This window comes from Falco biarmicus, chromosome 13 (genome assembly GCF_023638135.1).
Source record: "Falco biarmicus isolate bFalBia1 chromosome 13, bFalBia1.pri, whole genome shotgun sequence".
In the NCBI taxonomy this organism is placed as follows: domain Eukaryota; kingdom Metazoa; phylum Chordata; class Aves; order Falconiformes; family Falconidae; genus Falco; species Falco biarmicus.
In genome coordinates this window covers 3,674,572-3,692,967 of record NC_079300.1, presented here as the reverse complement: position 1 = coordinate 3,692,967, position 18,396 = coordinate 3,674,572, and positions in this window count along the sequence as shown.

The window sequence follows — 18,396 nt, the reverse complement described above, 5'->3', positions numbered from 1 at the left end:
CAGCTGCCACCAACACGTGCTTCAGCAGCTCCGCTTGTGCCACGGTCCCAAGGGATCCCTGGAGAGCTGGTGGAGCAGCAGCCACCACGGCTGAGCCTCCACCTGCCCCAGCTGGCCACCGCTTACAGCCCCTCAGCGTGCAGGCTGGCTCCTGGGGCAAGGCTTACGCCAGGTGACAGCATCCACCATGAAAACATTGACTCCAAATGAACTAAAATTCCTTGTTACAAGACGGAGTGGCCTATACTAATTACATAAGATCAGGGAACCTGCAACCAAAAACCTGCAGGGCTCCATTTCTGATCCTTGCTGCCACCTATCTTCACCATTTCTTACTTAATTTTCTTATGTGTAAAATGGGTTAAAAAGAAATACCATTGCCTTGGGGTCCCTACATATGAGCTGCTGTGTCAGAGCTGTATTATACTGAGAGTTGTTAAATAAAATGTAACAGGGCCTAACCCATTTCTTAAGGAAGATTTCAGCTCACCTAGGATTTTAAAAAAGTAATCCCAGATAAATCTCACCTCTTCTCTATTTCTGTAACATCATGTTTTTCAACCTGTTTTTCCACTGTAAAAGCTCTCAAGTAAATTCCACCCTTTTTTTTTTTTTTTTTTACTTTTTTTTCCTGAAGTATAATGTCAGTTGTCTTTCAGCATTCAGAAACCAGTCTGATCTCCTAGGCTTTATGTACCAGAATTTGGAGTGATAAATGCTTCTGCCTCACCCCCAGGAATTTCAGTTGTTTGTCTTTGGGGTTTACAGGGATGAGTGACTGAAAGAAATAATACATTTTTCTTTCCAGCTTTGCATTGTATGCTTGTATGAAAAGATTCTAATATAAAAGTGGCATTGATAGCAGCAATTCTTCTCAATAAAAGAGCTGCTCATAGGAATTATACACTAGATGACATAGCATCAAATAAGGACATAAATTACGTTCCTTTACTTCATTTGATTCTTTGGGGAACATTTAAGTTTGGAGCGAAGAACAGTGTAAGGCTTTGCTATTGAGAAATAATGTCATTAATGGCAATCTACAGCATATTCACTCAAATAAATGAACTTCACTATAAACTACTTTTGTATAAATATACCACACCCCATCGTCTCACACAGGTCCGGTGTGGAATTACTGCCAGAACTTATTGCTCCTGTTAGAAAGGCTATGAAGAAGCAGATGCTAGAATTAAATTTTGGATAATATACACAGCAGCTACTTTTGGTAAGATTACAGGGACTTTCTTCCTTTTCCAGCAGGGCTCTTCCAGCCTCATATCTATCACCACATACCTTTCACACGAGTTGATCTTAAGCAGGTGGGGATTCAAGCCAGGTAAAGGTGCTTGAGTAAGCTTTCAACTACTTCTCCAACTCCAGATCCGACCGACTGTTCATTCAATAAAACCTGCTTCGCTTCTGCCCCTTTCCTCCCCACCTCCCACCCCATGCCATTTACTTCAAATGATTGCTGGGTGAAGGTCTGTTCTTAGGCTGGAAGTTGAGAAATAATACGCGGCATAAACTGCATTTTCCCTGGAGACAAGACTCCTGCAAGTCTCAGTGCCATCCCCACCTATGCTGTTTAGCTTCGCATTTCAAACACCCTGGACGAGACATCTGCTCCATTAGTTTCTTGGTTTCATGCACACATTAAATCTTTGTGCTGGTTTTCCTCCACCATGTTAGTCTCTAAGTTAAAATAACCACTTATTTTCTTTTTATTATTTCTTCTTAAATATACGTATCATTTCCTTGGAAAGTTTCTGTCTGCATTACAGACCTAAACCAAAACCACTGCCTGAGCTACCATTTTGCATCCTATTTGGACTTATTCATACCATACCATACCATTCATTACCTACACCAAAACCTGGTCTACTGAAGTACTTTACAGTTGCAGCGGTCCCACTTTATGGGGATAGCTCGTTCTCAGAGCTTGAACAGTTATGATGAGTATTCAAGGGATGAGCCTCCCGACCTCGTAACGTGCATCCTTGTGAAAGAGCCTAGTATATGCCAAGTAGTATCTCCTGGATTTTTACGACCAGAATTGCCATTTACGCTCTGTAAAAGATCTACTGTTACTCAAACTGCATTACTGTGGTACAGTTATGCAGATGTATATTGCAGTATACATTACATAAGTTATACCCTTATGGTCAGAATAAAGTATCCAAGCCCTTGCTGAAACCAACATGCAGTGCTTTTCCCACACGTTTCACCAGTCTAGAACCAACACATAGGGAAAAACACATCAATTCTGATTTTTCAGAAGTTTTACAGATGGAAAGCCAAGCCATGCACTGTGTGTTTTGACAGATGCACACAGAGGCTCCTTTTCTGTTGGAATGCACACATTGTGGAGAAAGGCATGGAATAGGAAAGTCATTTAATTAAACTGTCTTTATTCTAGTTTTTATGTATAATGACTATCTAATAACAGCATGCATCACTGCAGCAGCCATATTTAGAGTGACATGCACTGCTTCTGCTGAATATATTCAGTGATTTTTTCTGTGTTTCCCAAAGCTCTGAAGAACAAATTAAAATTTTAATTAATATTCTTTCTCATTATTTCCTTCATCTCCCTGTGCCCCCCCCCTCCCCACCCCAACTCCCCCAGGATTACGGACCTGAAAGTAACACCATACAGTACTGATCTGAGTGCATGTTATGAGCTAAAATAACTGGTTAGCACAGCAGTCGGACTCAACACTGTCACATCAATGACCAGTTATAAAACTGGTGATTAAACAAACGTGCCTGACCTCACTTGAGATGTTTCATAACCAGAGGAAGCAATAGCTTGATAACCATATTAGATGTTAACATTTAAAAATCAGCTGCATAGGATTAAAGAAATAAAGTGATGGATAACAGCTGAAATTTTCCAGTACAGCCAGTTGAGCAGCCCTTTCAAATTGCCAGGAATATAATGAAGTCTCTCTTTTCGTTTAAGGAATACTGTCCTGGCTGCTGCCGGTCAGCGGTCCCAGTACAGGGGTAACAGCAGGAGGAAGGAGCTGCTGTGCCAACACACACGGCTGGGATTTTTTTAATATTAAAAATGAACTTACTGGATAAGAATAGAACTTGACCCTGGTTTAAAATTAAGCATTGAATTAAAAAGGCAAGATTTCCTTGATGGTCTAAGGATGTGTCCCCTTGGGTATAGACCCAGTGGAAGAGATCACTTATGGAGTGACAGTATTTCAGTGCACGCACACGTAGGTGTGGAATAACAGAGGAAACAGAACCAAAATTAAAATTAAGAGACCAATCTCTATTATCACACTTTTTTTTTGTTTTATTTCATTCACCCCAGTAACTGCTCTAAAAGAATTTCTAAGATGATCAAAGCATGATAAAATTAGAGGTGAGACAGCAACAGAAAAAAAGTCCTGATTCTTTCCAGGATAAACAGACCTCAGGTGGACAGTCTGTGTGCATGCAATGGATTACCTCATCCTTTTGTCTGATGGCACAATGCTAATAAAAAAACCCGACGATGAATTCACAGTTAACATGTTTTAACATATGTGTTATTTTAATATTTTTCTTTAACAGTATTCCCAATCAAACCCTATCACATCACTAGGAACCTGACTGCTGGGGTGGAAAGGAGAGTTAGGTCTCAGATTCCTCCTGCAGAAACTGTTCCTCTGCAAGTGTAATGTAATTTGAAGGTATTCATTCAGCACTCCTTTTTTTTAAGAATTTGCTGGTGGTTTTGTATCACTTTGCTCTCCTACAACAGCTATATTCCCCTCATTTCTAAGGAATTTTGATTAACTAGCCACCTTGAAAGAATTCACGGTTCAGAGGATCATTGTGTTTATACAAATAGGTTTGATTTCAGTTCTTTGTATTGGAAACTGGATTTTGTTGCATTTAAGTTAATCTGGGGATTTGCTTGTTCCTTTATTAACTACAGTGTTAGTGTTTTCTTCAAAGGGTGATAAAACTATCGAAGCCTGTTAGAAGTCCCACTGATACTGCAGCCATATTTTTCAAAGATTTTGTTGATCCAGCTGCTACAATGGAGACAGTATGCAATGCCTTTTTGGAGCTCTTAATGGCATCTGAAAAAGAGTATTTCACACTGTTTTCATGACAAGTATGCACAAAAGCAGTCAAAACTCAAAAGTCTTCCATAGTCTGTTGATCTTCCCATGATATTTAAGTTTGGGACTGTCATTAAGTTGCCAAAAATGTATCCAGTAGAGGGAAGATAAAAAATATCAATGAAATAGGACCTCCATCAAAGATTTATTTTTGTCTTTGCATCAGATTAGAGGAATTGTAGTCATTTGGTAAAACTGGGATTTGTCACTTTCCTTGGAATAATGTACAAACTCCTTTATTGCCTTTAAGCTAAAGAGACTTCAGCATCACAAGTCAATCTCCTCAATTCAAAGGAGCAACATTCACTGGCACACAGGTCAATACTCCTTTTATTACCCAACTTGCTCATCTTGAGGGCAATTAGCCAGGACCTCCATGTCTTCCCTGCCACAGCATCCCAATCAGGGAACCCCAAGCACGGTTGTCTCTTGCTCTTAGTGGGGGGGGGGGGGGGGGGGTAATCCAAAACACACGAAGCAGTAGCAATGAGGGTACAATATTTCATCAAATATAGGTGGAAGGAGTATTGAGGATAGAATTGAAGCAGTTACAGATTAATCTTTGATAGCCTTTATATACCCGGCTTAAGCAATAAGGTCCTTGCTCACTGAAGCTCCCGTTCTCATGACATCAGTGCTATTTCCTGGTTCCCTGCTGAAGACCTCAGCATCGTTATACCATGTTCAGTAGCAAATGGAAGGTTAAGACAGACATTGCACTTCTTTGTGAATGACTGTGGGTTGAGTTGGGCACGGGAAGACTTTGCTTTGTTTGGGGTTGGGGATTTCTTTTTTTCCCCCCCCCTCCCTTTTCCCCCCACTTCTCTTTCTTTCTTCCTAGTGACAGAAAGCCCTGTGGATGCAGAAGTACTAAGGACAAGTGAACACTGCTTCCAGAGGCAGTGGCAGCAGTACCATCACACCAGAGGCATCGCCAGTGCTGCTCCCTTGCACAGTAGCAGCAGCGCCTGGGTGTGCAAGGATATGGAGCTCGGGTAGCAGCAGTCCCAAAAGAGTCAGAGCATCTGCTCGGGTTGAAGGGCCCAGAACAGTGGTAGGATTTTTTTTTTTTTTTTTCAAGTAAGTGTTGAACAAGCAGCGACTCCTACTTGAAATAAGAACAAACTCCTACTTGAAATAAGACCAAACACATCTGTGCTTACCACCGAGGGCACAGAGGGGGAGCCTGGCTGCTTCCCAGGCTCTAGTTTTGTTTCTGCTTATAAGTTTAATTCTTAAGATGCGCATAAACCACCACTGATGTCACTTTGCTGTGCTTCAGGGAACACACTCGATAACAACCATTTGGAATATTGAGCGAAAATGGATTTTTGCGGTTCTTTGATACCTACGGTGTACCTGTTGTATCCACATTAAAAATAAATACTTAAAGAAATAAATCGCAGCATTCTTTCATGTTTTAATAGCAAACATTCACTGCTGCCAGTGTCATAGACCCAGCCGAGAGCTGTCAGTCTGACGCCTGTCACCCGCGCCCGGTCCCCGCTATCTGCCCGTTCAGCACGTGCCACAGACGGCTCCTCAGAGTTAATTGTCTGCTCAGCTTTTGTCCCTTTCACCCGGGTTTCTCCGGGTGAGCTGCCTGTCATTGCTCGGCTCCTTCTGCCTCTCCGCAGACCGCCCCGCAGGGCTCCGCGCCCCGGCGCATTCCCACACGCCGCCTGCCACCTAGCGGTGGGCGGCTGGGGCGGCAGCCTCGGGGCGCTCCGGAACCTTCCCGCGCTCATTTCAGCTTACCTCTTCACAAAGAGTCCACAGGAAACATCCAGAGGTCCCAGAAAACATTTAGCCATTGTCTCACATACTGACCCTACCAACAGAAGCAGCACACAAGGGCACGCAACATCTCCTCCAGGCAAAGCACGGTGGTTATTAAAAACGGATGGCAAAGGCGCAAATGTGTGCAGGGGAAAACAAAAAACAAACCCGAACTAAACTCGTGACAATTCTTTTCTTCTATATCACCCTAATGAAATATAACGACAAAACATAACAAAACACTAGAGGCCACCCTCAGGTTTTGTGTTTTGCACACAACATGATGCAGCCGGCACATCAGTAGCGATGGCACTCCTGAAGGGTGCTGGAAGATGAAGCAAGCAGGAAAACACGTCTCCTAGAGGACATCAACGTAATGTAGATACATGCACATATGCATTTTAAATCTTACATGGCTGAAAATCCCCTGAAGTCATATACAGCAGCCAGCAATTTTCATATTTTGCAAAAGATCGCAGTATTCCAAAGGGAGCATCCATGCAGTTGCAATCCATCCCACCCCTGACAAACCCCACCAACAGCTCAGAAAGTCCAGGTTAGTCCTCTAAACTACTCTGGTTCTTCTTGCATATCAAGCAGGACTAGCTGTTTCACATGGCTAGGAGCAATGTCCTGGATGAGTCTGAGGAACAGCCCTAAACCAGAGTTCTCACAGGTGGGCAACATTTGTTAAATTGCATGGACCCAAATGCCTTCAGCCACAAGCAGCAGGGTGAATATATTCATGAAACTTCTAATCACCACTTTCACGTGTCTTGTTACCAACAGAAAATATAGTGGACCTTTATTTTTCTCCTTTGAACAACCTTGATGCATAAAAAGTTTTGCATGTCTGCCATAGAAACAGGCAGCCATTATTAATAGTGTCATAGTAACTAACAGCTGAGCAGAGGCTTATTAGTACCCACATCACCAGACAGAAGCCTCAGAGGGGAAATACCCAAAAAATAGAAAAGTATAAGCTTCCACATTAGTCAACATCTAGTTAGCACTCCTGAAAATGGCGTGTGCAGGGAGCTCAGGGGAGAAGCTTCTGAACACCAAGCTCTCACAGTTCCCTTGCATTGGCCACATTTTGCAGTTTGTTTTCCTCAAAGACATCAGAGTTCACAGATTAGCAGTATTTTATCATCAGGATATGAACTCCAGCAGCCACCAATGACTGTTTAGCTGCCCTAATATTTTTTACCTTTCCGTTGTATGGGCTCCAGGTCACAGAAGGCCAGGTCCCTACCGGCCCCGGTGCAAAGCAAACCTCTTCCATTAAAGCTCACTTTCACTAAGAATAGTTTTCCTTCAAAACATCTGATTTTCCAGGATATTTGGGATTACAGAATGAAAACACCATCTCTTCTCCATTTAAAAAAGCCCACTGATGACCGAGGCCATGCAGGTGGGGAGGTCAAGCCCTAGGGTGGAATTACCCCAAAGCAAAACACAAACAGGTGTCACATATCGTAAACGGTCACAACACAGCACAGCTGCTGCACCACTCAGCCCAGTACCAGAACATCCACTGAGCCCAGCAGGCTTGGGCTGAAACCCCCAACACTGATACACAGGGACTAACCTGATTTTGACTACTCTTATATTTGCCTAAACACACACCCCCCCCCACCACCAAGTTTTGCATTTAAGCCAGACTTTCAATATTAGGTTTTTCTCTTTTTTTTTTTTTTTTCAGTATGAAATAATAAATTAAATCTGACAAATTAATTATCAAAGGACACTTCATTAACCAGAGTACCTAGCAAACAACTCTTCATTGTCTGGAGACACTTCTGCCAAAGCGTTGCTAAAGACATAAATTCTGCTTATTTTTAACACCTTAAAGAACATCTAAGGCATTGCCAAAGCTGAGCCTTTTACCCAGGACCTCAGTGTCAGAAGATGGGATAAACACCCATTCACATAAACAAGAAAAAAAAGCCATAAAAAGTATTACCTTAATCAGCATGAATATCTCAGCCAACTGTGCCTCCTTCCTCACCTTCTCCAGAAGCAAAAGCAAAACACAAACCTCTCCTCCACGCCTTAAATCTGAACCTAAATGCAGACCCAGTGCTCCCCCAAATGCATGTCATCTCTTTTTTTGCCCACTGGAATAATTTCTATTACGTTTTTGGAAACCTCAGCTGTGTTAAAAAAGGTGGATTTATGCACCAAAATAGTCTGGAGCAGCCCATGGCAGGGCCATGGCATGAGCAGGATTTGATCCCTGGTGGGGATGGAGGCAGCATCTTGCCTCGTGGCCGCAGGGTTGGTGCAGTTTCTGCCTATTTTTGCACAATAATTCTGCATGTGATGACCCTCCTGCACCGGTTTCAATAAGTTATTGTCACCACCTCAAGATATGGGGCACATCCAACCTAACACCACTGCTGACCCCTTCACCCCCGTGCCCACGCAGGCTTGGCAGGATCCCCTCTTCCCCAGCCCATTCCCTGGGATTTGCACTCAGCTTTCTCAGTAACTGCTGAAGTATTCCCAGATATCCCCCTGCTTGCACTCAGGTGCCCTGGGGTACTGGTTCCTGCCACAGCAACATCCAGACTCCCTTTGGAAGGCCTGCACAGGGGGAGGGAGCACCCCACACCCACCTGGCTGGTCGGGGAGGGCTACCTGAGTGACCTCCACCTCTCCAACAAACCAAAACAGCATTAGGCAAGACTGAAGAAGTGGCAAAGATGGAAAGGCAGGTACAGACTGAGGCCATGATGGTGACTGCTGCTGATTGAGAGCACCTCAGCAGATAAATCTATCTGTGGCTCCCACCGGGACTTCACTGGAACAGTCAAGATCGACCAAAATGGCCAAGAGCAGCAGCTGTGCTCAGCAGTACCCAACAGGGTCTACAGGGAGCATCCAAAATGAAACCTTCAGCATGTCCCCAGTTGTGAACCTCGGAGGTCTCCAAGGGGTTACTTGCACTAAGCTGAAGCTGAGATTTTCACAAAGGCATTCTATTTCTCTGTTGTAATCTTTTCAGCATAAGGTGAATCACAGGTGAGTGATGTGGAGCTGAATTGTAACGTTTTCTAACATGGAATGATGAGCACCTGTAAACTTGGTTTCAAATGGTGTAGACAGACAAATGAGGAAACATTTGTTGTACGGCCTACAGATTCCCTGATAAATTTGCCAGTCCCTAGTGTATCAAACTTTTAGTATGTTCTAAAAATGAGGAACTGGGTATGTGCCTGCATTTTAACCAGTAGTTTTCATCCCCTAGAGAACGATTATTTCAGTATTTGTCTTCTGACAGCATTTTTTTAAACATGAACCATCCAGAATTTAAAAGAATAGAATGGAGCATTTCTGGGTCTGCTCACCCTGCCCCAACACCCCCCCACCCCCCCCCCACCCCCCCAGTTTTCAATCCAATGTCCAACCCAAACTTCCCCAAAAGTTGGAGGCTGGTGGCTATGGGGGTGCTGACATGCAGATTAACGTTTCTAAGACTTGTCTCTAGGGGTTTTTTTAGTTATTTCAAACCTAAAAGTTAAGCTTCCCCATGGCAAGACTGATAGGATCATGACTACATGCCGTTTTTCACGAAAATATAAGATTAGATTTTATTGTAGGCTGTATCAAGAGCTCTCAAGAGAATGGATGTACCACGTGTGTTCCGTAACGTTTCATTACTGACCCAAGCACCGGGGGTCCCTGGGTGCGACGGGGGGTGCCTGCCCTGCGCACACCCTGGTGGAAGCAAGCCGGGCGGAGGGCGCTTCCCGGGCAGGCGCGTCCTGGGCAGCAGGGAGGTGCAAGCCATGGGGCCGCTTGAAATTCTCCTTGGAAATTGAGCCCAGTCTCGGTCTTAAAAGATCTGAGGCTTCAATGAGTAACAGTGGCACAAAGTAGTTATTAAAAAGCTGCATTGTTTTATAATTTCTATATGCTTTTAATAATTTACACTAAGAGATTTTTTTACTACAATATTGTTATAGCCTATTCAGATCCAGATGCTATACTTCTTCAAGTTTATATGCTTTTAAGCAAATTTCTCTATTAAACATTAATGTATGACAATGTAGCTGTCCTCTGGCCAGAACTAAAGTCAATTTTGATTTAATGTGATCTTCAGACTTTTCTCTTCCCCCCCTTTAATAACCACTGTTTTATTTGACACGTTGGCTACCAGGATATTTCTAAGCTGCTGAGATCACATGTGAAAAATCCCAGATCATTAACACTGCCAAATGCATGTCCTCTTGTCCCATTTTCCAGCAATTAATTCTTTTTGAATTGTTGAAAAATTCACTCTGCATCTCACTTTCATTAGTATCAGCTATTCAATTGCCAGATTTTCTGTTTATTTGATCAAATATAATCTAGGGGGGTGGGGGTGGTTGTTTTGTTTTGTTTTTTACATGCCAATTTTTTCACATATTGAGTAGCTTAAACACTTCACTTCTAATTTTCCTGATAATACCATCCGGTCTTCCTTCACTGCTAAAATTTGGTGAGGAAATAACTTTCATTCAGTTGATACCTCAGTCTTTCAATGAACTTTATTTTTACTAATCACCTATAATGTCTCATGGGCTATTACTTCACCTGCTTTACACAACTGGCTTTAAGTAGACAATTAGCTGATAGTAAAGTCTCCGCCAATTAGAAATATCAGCCATCTGAAACGAGATGACTGCTGATCACATAAGAATTTTTGAAAAGCATCACCCAAGGAGTGTTCAACATAATATGGGGCAGCATACCTTTTCTTTGTTTAGTGCTTTAATGAAGGTCTTTATTTGGACAAGGTAAGTGAATTGCGGCCAGTGCATATTCCCCGTGCTGCAGAGGAGAAAGTCGTTGAAACCATCAAATAGTAACCCCAGGCAGCCCCCAGCAAGTGCTTAGTTTTTGGATGAATCCACCAGGAGCATAGGTAGAGAAAATTTCCCTGCTTTGTTAGAAGCAAAGATCAGTCCGCAAGACTGAAATTTATAAAAGGAAACTTTACTAACTTTTTGAAAGCCATGGGAAAAGGCACGCTGACAATATACAGTTCCAAATATTCAGTATGGGATGAACCGTTAATTACACCCAATTCCACTAACTGATCTCGTTGAAGAAATCCACCTTGATAAGACTAAAATGGCCTTTCAGTGGCCAGAAAAAAATGCCAACGTGCACTTAAATCACTTCTCTTTTCCTAAACTTTTCTTTTCTTTGCAGCTTCAAACAAACGAGGGAGGAGTTGGGGAAGAAGCAAACACCAAGCAAATAAAATTTCTCCCTTCTGGGAAACAGTGTCTTTCAAAATAGCTCCCTTGCTTTTATTCTAATTAGACCATAATTAGAATAGTCATTGTCATGACAATAGATTTATTTTTATTGCTAACTAACATTGTGGATGACATTTTTATTACCTATGGATGCCTCTAGGGAAGATCGGAAAGGTAGGGATTTCAACATAGGACAGTATTTCCAGCTGGATCTTCCCATCCTTGGGGAGAAAAAAGAAGAATGTTGCTGTCCCAGGGTAGAAAAGTGGTTCAGAGTGGCACCTTCTCTTGCCCTTTGGTGGGCACCGGTGGGTTTACTCTTCTTGGAAAATGTTCAAAACTTCTGTAACCAAGGCCCTGAGCAGCCTGGTCCAGGCTATATATCAAGACCTGGCTTGGTTTGGCCAGATGTCCTCCAGAGGTCCCTTACGAGTGAAGTTACTCTGTGTGTCCAGGAGTAACTCAGAGCACAGCATTAAGGCTAGAACTCGTTAGTGGGGGTTTTGTTGGTTTTCTTCTGCTGGAGATTTTTGTTTTCTTGTTGGTTGGGGTGTGGGTGTGTGTTTTGGGTTTTGGTGGGTGTGTGTTCTTTTTTTTTTTTTTTTTTTTTTTTTTTTAATTAATATTACTATGACCACCATAATGAGACCGTTTAGCAGAATAAAGGAAAATCCATAGTCCCATCCCTGTTCTCCAAAGTTATGTTTGGACCCCAGCACTTTCAGGAGAGAGAACAGTAGCAAGTCAAAGATTACTACTGTCATTATAACCTTTACACAAAAGCAGTATATCAAAATGTAAACTGTGCCTGTGCCAAGTAAATGTTAATGAGTAGTATCTGGAAAGGTTAAATATAAATACATATAATTACAGCTTGCTAGTGATGAGAAATTATTAGTTTCTTTATTCCTCAGAAGGCATTGCTCTAAAATACTAAACTGAAATAAAAGTATATATCTAATCCTGCAGTAGGACTTGGAGAGCTACAATTATATCAATCACTCAGAAATAAGTTGAATACATATCACTGCTAATGTCCTCAGTCAGTTCTGTGTTCCCCTCTTCCATAATGTACAGAGATTAGTCTGAAAACTGCTCTGAAAACTGGATTTTAAATGTTGCATTGAGAATTCATTTAATTTATATTTAAATAATATAAACTCACAATTGTAGAAAAAAAAACAAACTACAAATCAAGCACAAAGACTCAATCTCTGTTTTCATTCATGAGTGGGAAAGAAAAATATGTTTATGAAAGAAATTATTTAAATGCCCTATATCACATTTGATTGGAAGGGAAAAAATCATTTCTTCCCCTGGAGGGAAAAAACTAATACGCTACTAACTGCAGTAAAACCAGAGCCATTCAAAGCTGACATTTGCAATTAAGAAGAGAAAATATTTAGTGGAAGCTTGTGAATACATTGCAATGGCAAAATTGCTTTTAGCTTTTAGAAAATTTCCCTTTTATTAGAATTTGCTTAAATTACCGATGCACAGTCTTCGTATCACATGGCAGGTGAACGCTGTTACCCTGTGCAGCAGCAATGGACCGGCCAAAGCAGTGTCTAAAGATGCTGCATATGGGCAGCTAATGGAAGGAATGAAAGTGTCATCCAACCGCTCATAGTCCATGAGTAGGCATCTACTGGTAGGCATCATTGGGGTACCCCCAGACAGATCCAAGCTATCTATTCCAATTTAAAACGAAGATATGGTTTATCACCTCCTGAACTTTTTCAAAAGTAAATCTTTTGCAGTGCATGTGGATTGCACCCTTTACAACCAGCTTTCCCTGTGCAACATTTTAAATGGAAACCTAAGGATTACAACAGTTTCAGCCCCGTACAGCTGCCATGTTATGTTCATATGTGGCCCTCTACAACCTAGTATCCTAAACCTTATTTTAGCACTGAACATTTTTTCTCTCTGTTTAAAATGTGATCATTCTTACCAAAAAGATAATGCTTTTATTTGCACGCATAGGGTCACAAGGGATACAAGATAAATCTGAATTAAGCATATAAGAGATATTTCTGCAGTACTGGGTTGTCTGAATGTTTTATTCAGATTATGGTTTGGGTTTTGGTTGGGGGGTTTTTTTGGTTGTTTTTTTGTTTGTTTGGTTGGGTTTTTTTGTAAAACACACACTTAATGAATGTTTACATTTCTACAGCTTCTACAGTTGCTTCCTCACAACAGCCCCGTCCTCTTCAACTGATCGATCATACAACTGCATGAAGGAAAGGGGGTAAAATCCAGCCACTACTAAAGCCTGAGTAAATCTAAGTAGGGATGAAAAAATGAATGTATTCCACAGCCCCTATTCACTAGAATATGAGCTAGTTAATCTGAAATACAAAACCAGTTGAAGTGAATCCTACTCGGCCTGAATGGAACTGGTGGATTTATGGGGTTTTTTTTCCTAAAGTGGTAGCAAGCATGTGAAAAACAAACAATATTCTTTCCTTTTTTTTATTTTTTTTTATTCCCCCCCCTTATCTTCTTTTCAATTTTGATAACCCAGTAAATCTTTGTCAGCCACATTTATTTAACGACATATGTTCTGATTAACTATGTAATGGTTTTAAGAGAAGAAAACCATTAATTTTCATTATGGGGCCATAAAGCAGGCACTAACTCTTACTTTAATTCCAATAGCTTTGCTTTAATGAAATGAAGGTGGTTGAGAACACAGGCCATCACAGTGAGACAGTGCAAGCTGCCCATGCTCAGGGTGACTGCAGTAACTACCCACTTCTGCTGCTTTTCAGAGGTGGGCACCCCTCGGTGAGTCCCCCGTTCACGTTGGTGACAGGGAGCGTGATGCAGCAGCACAACTGAGAAAGATTAAATCCGAAAGTCCAGAATAATGAGGGGACTGAAACTGTTTCACAAAAGAAAGGTAAGTAAGAACCATGTGAAGGTTATTGCCAGGGACTCAGGTGAGCAAAATACCTCCTACAGTGTTGCAGCAGAGGCTCAGCCCTGGTACAAGATGCCCAAGGATGCAGGGACAGCAATGAGGTGCAGGTTCAGTAGAGGGGAAGCTACCAGAGGTTCTCTGTCTCCTCTTGTCCACTCCCACACCAACGCTTCTCTACCTATACACCATAAAATATTATTTTTTAAAGACCCCCATTTTTAATTGTTAACTTTTACAACTATTTTTATGTTTCAGTAGAAGGGAACCTAGTTTGTAGTGAAATGAATCTGCAGTTTGAATAGAGCAGGGCAAGATATAGATTTCTTGTGGTGATATTTGGGATCTTGCATGTTTTTTCCCCTAAATCAGGATTAAAAATAAAAATCTAAAATCTGTCAACTTCTTGAAAAATTATAATCAATAAACAGACTTATAGGAATGCTGGTAAAATATTTTCTTCCATTATCTTCAACACTGATGCAGTGTTGACCTGTTTGTTTTTCATCTTAATTACTAGTACACAATACCTGAATTACTAAAGAAAAAATAGTTGCTTCAAACTAAGAAAACTAAAGTTTTCATTTCAGACATTTGAAGGAATCATTAAGACCAATACTACCTCTTTTTCTTAACCTGAACATTGGTCAAAATTGACCTTTATGTCATTTGTAAGGAATAGCCACACTTATTGTAAGACCCAACAGCGACTAGGAACTCAGTTTATACTTTTAAAAAACTACTCTGCTTGTTCCTGTTAAATGAGAGCATCCACACACACTCGGTTGGTCTTCGTGCCAGCACATCTATTGAGTGAGGCTCCTGCCCAACAGATGACAGATGTGACAAGGGGGCTCTGAACACGACAGAACAGCCAGACACAAGCTCTCTGATGCTCTGCCTTTCCCATCTACCACCCTAAGCCAAGCAACGGGTAAAAGACCTCATTGGATCCTAAAATATGCACCATTTTCATGATAATTTATGAGTCAGATACTTCAAATGTTAACCAAGTTACACTATTTATATAATTTCTATCATGATTTCGCATTGTGTGTAACACTAGCAGTAATTTGCAAGGTCACAATACGATTCTTTTAAATATCTCTTATTCTAAAGCCTGTTTAAGTTTTCTTCTTTAGAACCGTAATTAAATCTTTCAAGGAAATCCTTTCTTACTCTCTCGATATTATGCAAGCCCCCCTCTCCCTCCTCATTTACCTACACCGTATCCCACGTAAGAACCTGAAGCACCGAGTTCCCTCCCACACCTGCAGCACAGCAAACCTGGAGGACAGTCCAACTGGAAAGCGCGCTGTGCCAACCAATGTGGCAAGTCAGTATTTTCTTTTTCTGGTGAGCCCACGTTCGATACCAAACTTTTCATTCCTTTTCACTCATTCGATCAAACAGGTGGCCTACAAATGAACATTGGAGAGCTTATTTGCCTGACAGTCGCGGAGGTGTAACAGGAAGGTGCTGGTGGAGCAGGGGCTGCAGGGGACTTGGCGCACTGGGGAAGGATGAGATGGGAACAGCAGGTAACAGGAGGCACTAGCTGACCCAACTGAGCTATTGTAGAAAGAGACTCGTTTATTTGCAATAAGGGTTGAATTATGAACTATGTGCCGATAGCGTATATATGCCAATTGGTATTTATCAATGTTTTACATCATTTTTCTGAATTTCTGTCTCCTATGAGTAATAGGAGAAAAGTAAATGAAAATCCATTTTTAACAGGTTTTCCCTCTCAAAATTGCTTTGTTAACATGTTGTTTTGAAGATTGTGGGGTAGCTTCATGTTTTTTCTGATTTCTGAAGATTTTCACTTCCAGAGGGATGTACTGGTGAGGATTAAATTCAGGCCATTTAATCTTGCGGACATGACTAAAGGCTGAATAGTCCAGGTGTGTGTGTGTGTGTGTGTGTCTGTACCTGTCTCCTTTCTCTTTATTTTGGCCTTTGTCATTGATTGTACCCATATGCTGCGTGGCATCCGTTGCCGGCATTCCTCATGAAGCTGAAGATACATGGGACAATTTGCTAAGTCAGTAACATGCCAGCACCTTCATTTTGCTCCTTTTAAACGATTCATATGCGATCTGGTCCCTTGAAGTCTAAAACCATTGCTCAGCTTCTGCTCCAAACCAAACATTGCTCTCTCCAAAAAACACGTATATGAAAAACCACCACCACAACCCTACCTGAAAGCCAAGGTAAAGGCGGTTATTTATTTCAGTTCTTACAAAGCATGTTTGTAAAAAATGGTCCTCTCCCCAACTGTTCTTTATATGGTCCCGGTAATTGAATTACAGCAAAGTTCTCCAAAATAAATGAATTTAGTGTAACAGATGGCCATCTAAAATAGCATGTATTTTAGCTTCCTGTGTGGCAGCCAAGTTGATTTAAATCAACTAGAAGAAAGGTATGCTTTAATCAGGTCAGCTGACAGTCATTAGATCAATCCCGATTGAAATTCAGAAATTTAGCAAAAATAAATCTGCTACGAATCCAACATTTTCCTCCCATGGGGACCCAATGGATAAAACTTTTAAGACATTAAAGTTATTCTGGTTTGGGGAATAAGATTTAGTAGAGCGTGTCAGGCTTTTATTTTCCTGTTTAGCCTCCTCTGACTTTGGTTTAGTGTGAAAGGTGCCACATAAAACCAAGCACCACGGAACAAGCAGAAGACTGAAAAGGTCCAATTCCTGGCTGCCTTGCATCAGTCTTTTAAAACTGTTCAAACTAGACGTAAAATACTACAAAGTCAAAATAGCTATATTTTATGCTCAGCTTGCACAGCTGTAAATGAAAACAAAGCTGAAAGGGGAGAATTTGTGCAGCAAATAGGATGTATTTCATCCCGGAGTTCGAGGTACCTGTGCTATCGTTAATTTTAACCATTCTTCTCATAAAAATCTGTTTGCTAAGTATAGAGGTAAGTTACAGGTGAGTTTATGGTGCCACCTGAGATGCCCCTGTCAGTGTATTTTAATTATTATGTTCTTCATGGCTCTGAACCATGGAACAACAGCTGGGCTTTATCCTCCAGGTAGGGAGTGAAATCTCTGTACTGCTCTCTTTCCTATTTTGCAGATGTTGTATACAAAGCTGGTTCAAAAGTAGATTTTTCCATGCGGTGGGACAACTCCAAAACTTTAAGATTTATTCTTATCTCAAAATCAGGATGAAAAGTTACACTTCAGAAGCATTTTGAGGAAAACATATTCAGGAAGGAGACCGGTTTGGATAGAAAAGATTTTTTCCACTTGAATTAGGGTAAGTATTTTCGTTATTACAACAACCTCCGAACTCAGAACTGAAACCATTCAGAAAGCCTGAAACTCTTAACGTCATGTCCCCACAGCCCAGAGAGAAGCTTCATCCCTGTCCCAGCAACTTCCAGAAGCCAGGAGGTATTTGTGCTTCCCATTCCGCCACAGTTCTTTAACCATGCCTAGGAAATCTGGGACAAATCGACCTGACTGCCAGCCTGGATGCAACATGGCAGCGAAAATTATTGACATCTTATCCCTCTGCTCTTTATTTCGTCAAATATTTTTTTTCTCAGTATGGCATGGAAGGTCAGTGTGGTATGTATAGGTACAGCTAAAAAAACTGAATCGTAAAAAGCCAGCAGAAACTGCTACACCACAGATCCAGTTTGATCCATCTTGTTCCTCTAGTCCTGTACAAGACAGAAAATAAATGCAGTGTTTCTTTAAAGACCTATTTTTAAAAGTCAGAATTTACCTGCAGTCTTTATTTTGTAGACTCATCAAACATCTCAAGTTGGAAGGGACACATAAGGACCATTGAGTCCAAAACCTATATATTTGTCTATAGGATGGACAGTATATTGTCTAATAGTAGGCTGTTAGAAAACACACCCAGGCTGGAATATTCATTAGTGTTGGAGATGAATCTGCCATTTCTCTTGAGGCAGATTAGACTATGAAAAAGTTGCTTACATTTGACTTGGCTTACTGTAGCGTGCCCTTATTAAAAACACTTTCATAGGATAAGCTTATGTTGCAGAATGCCATTAAACTACACGTCTAAACTCCCTTGTCTAGAAAGAAAAGGGGAAAAAAATATGAAATTGTGGTGTGTGGAATCAATCGGTAGCAGACTTTCTTTTTCTCTCAGCACCAAGCACTTGTGTGTGCTCCCACTTCTCAAGGTCACTGCACTCCTCCTCTCCCTGCAGGGCTGAACCTCACCGTACCTGAATGAACTGGGAAATTCAGGGTGTAAACAGAGGGTGCGTCTGGGAACGCAGGTGCCAGGGTCATACTCTGCACCAAAT